The sequence below is a fragment of the Rhagoletis zephyria genome, unplaced genomic scaffold (assembly GCF_001687245.7).
Source record: "Rhagoletis zephyria isolate East Lansing unplaced genomic scaffold, Rhagoletis_zephyria_1.1 Rzeph_scaffold_01388, whole genome shotgun sequence".
Taxonomy (NCBI): Eukaryota; Metazoa; Arthropoda; class Insecta; order Diptera; family Tephritidae; genus Rhagoletis; species Rhagoletis zephyria.
The window spans coordinates 23,257-29,070 of NW_016158472.1; positions in this window are offsets into that span (position 1 = coordinate 23,257).

Sequence of the window (5,814 nt, forward strand, 5' to 3'; positions counted from 1 at the left end):
TTTACCTTTGCCTTTATCCATTTCTTCATTTATGTACGTAGTCACCTGTACTTTCATTCTTGTATTGGTCTTTTTCTAAGTGTTATTCTTTAACCTTTTGCTAGCAAATTTTTTTTAAATTTATAGATACCATATGCATACACATAAAAAGCACTTGTTTCAGCCCCAACCATTTCCGTTGCACCATTTCCGTTGCATCGTTTCTGTTGCATCATTTCCGTTGCATATACACAAGAAGTACTTGTTTCAGCCCCAATCATTTCCGTTGCACAATTTCCGTTGCACCATTTCCGTTGCATCACTTCCGTTGCATCATTTCCGTCCCAACCAGATCCGTGTGCAATTTCCGCTGAATTTGCCAATTTACTCCCAACCAACCAACCGCCGCTAAAGAAGTTTCACTTCAAAAAATAACTCGATTTTCGGAATCACCGAGCAATTCTACATAAAAATTGGATAGTGGCATCTATTGAACATTTTTGCTGTAAACCAGAGTAATTTTCGATTGAGGATATCAGACGGCCCTCTTCTTCGGCTTAGAATCGACACAGAACGCTTTATTAGGCACAAAGTCTGGGAAACCCTTAACTAATATTGGTTTTTAGATAAGTATAAATTCTACGATATCAGTGTCAGTGCAACGGGATCACACTGTACCAACGTTACGACAAATTCTCTAAAGAATGAACAAATTAGAACTTCTGAATTTTTTTCTATTTTCTTTCGCGTATGTTATCACTTATAAAAAAGCAAAGCACAAATTAAAAATGTTACAACAAAACGATAAGAAGCTGATGAAAGTTAAAACAGAGGCAGCATTAAATTAAATTCAATATGAACAAGTAAAGAAGTATAAGTTCGGGCGAAACCGAACTTTATTTACCCGGCGCACGTATTAAATATCGTTTTTTCACCTTTCAGTCAACTGCATGATAAGCAAGAGTATTTTTCCCGATGTCAAACAATTTCGATAATATCCTATGAGATATTAAAATAATTGGAGCAAGTTTGGTGGAAATCGATAAGGGGGGTAACCAATATACACTTATGTATGTAGTCATAAGTGGGCGGTGTCACGCCCATTTTACAAAAATCAATAATAGTGTGTCCTGTTAAGAGATTGTTGTAGGTTAAAGTGTTTAGTTATTGAAATATCAGAATTTTCGTATTTCTGAAATTTACCGTTATATGGTAGGTGGCGGTAATTTTAATCCGATTTCAAAATTTTTCAACACATCGCTTTTTTTAGCCAAGGTTGCGAAATGTACCGAATTTGGTAGAAAATGATAAACCGGTTAACCGGATGTTTTGTAAGTATTTTTAAGTTTATATAATAAAAAAAATTTAAATAAAATTTGGAACGGAAATACGATCCCTTTAGCGCGGAATTACAACTTGAGCAGAATTTTAGCACGCAAATGTAAGAAATAAAAAAGTTTTAAAATATTAATAAAAGTACAGATTTTCTTTTATTTAGTAACTCTAAAACAGTAACGAAAAGCGAATCTATGCATAAAATATATTCTTGCAGTTGTTATACCCGAGCGCACTTGTTCATAAGGGTATATTAATTTTGTTCACATAACGGTTGTTTGTAACAGCCAAAACGGATCGAGATAGATATAGACAAATGTATACATAAATGCTCAGAATGAATAGAGAAATCGATTAAGCCATGTCTGTCTGTCCTTCCGTCTGCCCGTCTGTCCGTCTGTCCGTCCGCCCGTGTACACGATAACTCGCGCAAAAGTTGAGATATCTGGTGCAGCATACTAAATGGTAGAAAATTTAAAAAATCGGACAATAACCACGCCCACATCCCATATAACGGTAATTGAGAAATATGAAATCTTCGATAAATCAGTAAATATTAAAGCTAATTTATTCAAAATTGATTCTTGCAACAATTCTTTACCAAGAAATACGTTTATGGTAAAATTTTGGAAAATGGGCGTGGCACCGCCCACTTATGATCACATATATGTATATCGGTAACCGTTCTATCAATTTGAACCAAACTCGGTATTTTTGTTGTGCTTGCCACATAAAAGCAAAGCTTTGAAAATTATTGAAATCGGACTAAAATTACGGCCGCTTTTCATATAACGGTAAATTTCAGAAATGCTTGAAACTGCAATATTTCGAAATTTAAGGACGCTACTTTACTCAAAATTGATACACTCCGGCTTACCATCTAGCGGTAGGTTTCGGAAAGGTGAAAATCATATATTTAATACTTGCGCCGGGTATTTAATGTTCGGCTCCACCCGAACTTAGACTTTCTTACTTGTTTTTTAATTAAAATGAGGACAGTTCCAAGCACACTGCAGGTATGTATGTCTTAGGCTATCTGCACACTTGTCGTCCAATCATAATTGCGTTATCGTCTCGCCCTGAAATTTTGAGCCGAGCACATGCATTTCAAAGGAGATCTGCACACTTGTCGTTATCGGCTAGTTATCGGCAAATCGTAGAAGATTCAGAAACGGTTAAGTACGGCACTGTCGTTTGCTAATCGTTGTGAACGCATTATTTGTTTACATTTTATGGGGAAAAATTAGTGAAGAAGTTAATATTTGCATTAAAACTGCATAAAAATTAGTATAGTTGGCACAAAATCTGTCGAAATTATTAAAAAGTGGACAATTGCAATAAAATTCAATAAATTCGGGCGTTTTAACTATAAAATATGGCGAAATTGTAAAAAGTCTATGTGTGCATGCACAAAATACATTTCAGGAAAAGAAAAGAAGAGATGGTACTGAAAAATGATGTCTAGAATTGTTGCAGCACAGTCCATATTTTTAAAATTGCAGGTTTTTGTAAATATTTCGCGAAAATATCAACCAGAAAAACAGAAAATAACTGCTCCAAGTGAATATTTGGACACCAAATGAATTGAAATATCACGACCGAGTGTGCGAAAATGTAGTCGTCATGTAATCTTTCCATCATGATTGTGACGATGAAGTAATTATGATTGGACGAATATGATTTTCACCTTTCCGAAAGCTACCGCTAGATGGTAAGCTAAGNAGGTTTTTGTAAATATTTCGCGAAAATATCAACCAGAAAAACAGAAAATAACTGCTCCAAGTGAATATTTAGACACCAAATGAATTGAAATATCACGACCGAGTGTGCGAAAATGTAGTCGTCATGTAATCTTTCCATCATGATTGTGACGATGAAGTAATTATGATTGGACGAATATGATTTTCACCTTTCCGAAAGCTACCGCTAGATGGTAAGCTAAGATGAGTAAATTAGCGTCCTTAAATTTCGAAATATTGCAGTTTCAAGCATTTCTGAAATTTACCGTTATATGAAAAGCGGCCGTAATTTTAGTCCGATTTAAATAATTTTCAAAGTTTTGCTTTTATGTGGCAAGCACAACAAAAAGACCAAGTTTGGTACAAATTGATAGAACGGTTACCGATATACATATATGTGATCATAAGTGGGCGGCGCCACGCCCATTTTCAAAAATTTTACCATAAGCGAATTTCTTGGTAAAGAATTGTTGCAAGCAATAATTTTGAATAAATTAGCTTCAATATTTACTGATTTATCGAAGATTTTGTATTTCTCTAAATTACCGTTATATGGGATGTGGGCGTGGTTATTGTCTACTAGTGCGCCAAGTTTGGAAGAAATAGGTGCAGCGGTTACCAAGATATAAACATGTAACCATAAGTGGGCGTGGCTACACCCATTTTCCAAAAAATTTTAATATTCTTATTTTTCGTCTAAAATTTGTTGTAAATATCAATTTTTAGTGAATTATCTTTAGTAGTTACTAAAATATCACATTTTTCGTATTTCTGGAAATTACCGTTATATGGGAAGTGGGCGTGGTTACAGCCCGATGTCGCCCATTTTCAATACCAACCTACCTTGGATTAACGGAAACCTACGTACCAAATTTCGTTGAGATATCTCAATTTTTTCTCGAGTTATCGTGTACACGGACGGACGGAAAGACGGACAGACAGACATGGCTTAGTCGATTTCTCTATTCATTCTGAGCATTTGTCTATACATTTGTCTATATCTATCTCGATCCGTTTTGGCTGTTACAAACAACCGTTATGTGAACAAAATTAATATACCCTTGTGTACAAGTGCGCTCGGGTATAAAAACAACGTGTCCAGTAGGTTATACCCAAGGCATATTTAACAAGGTAGAAGTGACAATTCAGTCGAGCTCTCTCATACCTGACTGTAATGTCAAAAAACGTAAACAAAGAAATTAACCCTATGTTATGCATGTACCATATTTGATAAACTTCAATATCTATGAAATGAAAGTTTTTGTAAATATGAAAATATTTAAAATCACATTATAATCGGCTTCATTTTAGTTTTTGTATTTTCGTTGTCATTCCACTCCCAAAATACTTTTTTGTTAGGGAAAATAAGCTTTTTCAATTGTCCTGTGGTAAACTATTTTCCAAGGGATGCCTGCAAGGATTTTGCCTCAGGCAGTTGTGCACTGAGATCTGCGATAGTGGCTTTCAAAGTTTTTATTTTTTAGAAAGAACATATATTTCCGTTTCAAGACCACATTGAGCAGAATCATCGCTGAAGCAAAAAATTTTAAGAGTAGTACTAATTAGAAATATACATACATATGTACATTCGTATGTTAGTGCATGCCATTTTTATTAAACGGATTCGACTCGCCATTAAAATAATCCACAAGGAGTATTCTCGTATGAATGAAAAAGAAAAACACGACTCTTTTCACATGGCATTATGAAAAAAGGAAAAGGGATGTTAAGAACCAGAACGTCGAATATATAACAGTAAATGGTGATCTAAAGCGGCAAATTTAGGGGAACGAAATTGTATCATAGTGTCCGCGGAGCATTTGCTTATATGTATATGTTATGGAGGTTTAAAATAACGCACAAGTTTGTTGTCCTGGCTCTTGCCACACAGAGCGCACCGCTCGTAATTCCTTTTCATTTCATTTTTGTATGTATGTATTTAAAATCAGTCGCACAACTCAAAATTGAAAATTGAAATTAAAAAATTTAAATTTTTAATTGTATAGGGTTAAGAGTTGACATTACAGTCGCAGTTCAAAAGAGAGAAATGTCGAAATCACTTCTACCTTGTTATGCCTTGGTTATACCCTTGTAACCAAGCGTCATTTTCGAATGTATTTTTGAATAAATCTGCATATCAAAATTATTCGAAAATATTACACGAAACTATAGGTTGCGTATGTTCGCCGAAAACATCCCAGGGAAACTAGCGTGATCGAAACTCCTACACAAACGCAAATTTTATGGGGTTACTAACACACCTGTAATAATTTTTGATTGGAGTTCCGTTTATTGTTTTTTCGTGCGAGCTATATTCCACATATGAGTAAGTACCCTCCAGTACTGCTGGAGTCAATCGCTCCTTTTGAACCGCTACTGCACCGACTCCAAGGTAAGTAGCTACTCTATTAACCCGTGGTAGTGCACATGGTAGTGGAGAGTCGAACCAGTCGTAAGTAGAATAGCGGAAAACTACGGCAGAGGGCGCCCATAAATCACGCAAGTGACTACTTTAGTAACTCCCGGTAGTGCAGAGAGAGCCGATGGTGACTACCGCCTAGGACATTGCCTTGTAAAAGTAGTCGATGAAATACACTGCAAGTAGTCGGTCGGTAATTGACGGTGTTTATAAGGTAGCTACCGATTCAGCAGTCCTGTAGTCACCCCCGTACTGCAGGGTAGTCAAGCTAATCTTTTCACATATGAGCAAGTAGGCAAACAAATTGATTTGAAAACCCACACGTACACAAAACTTCTGGGA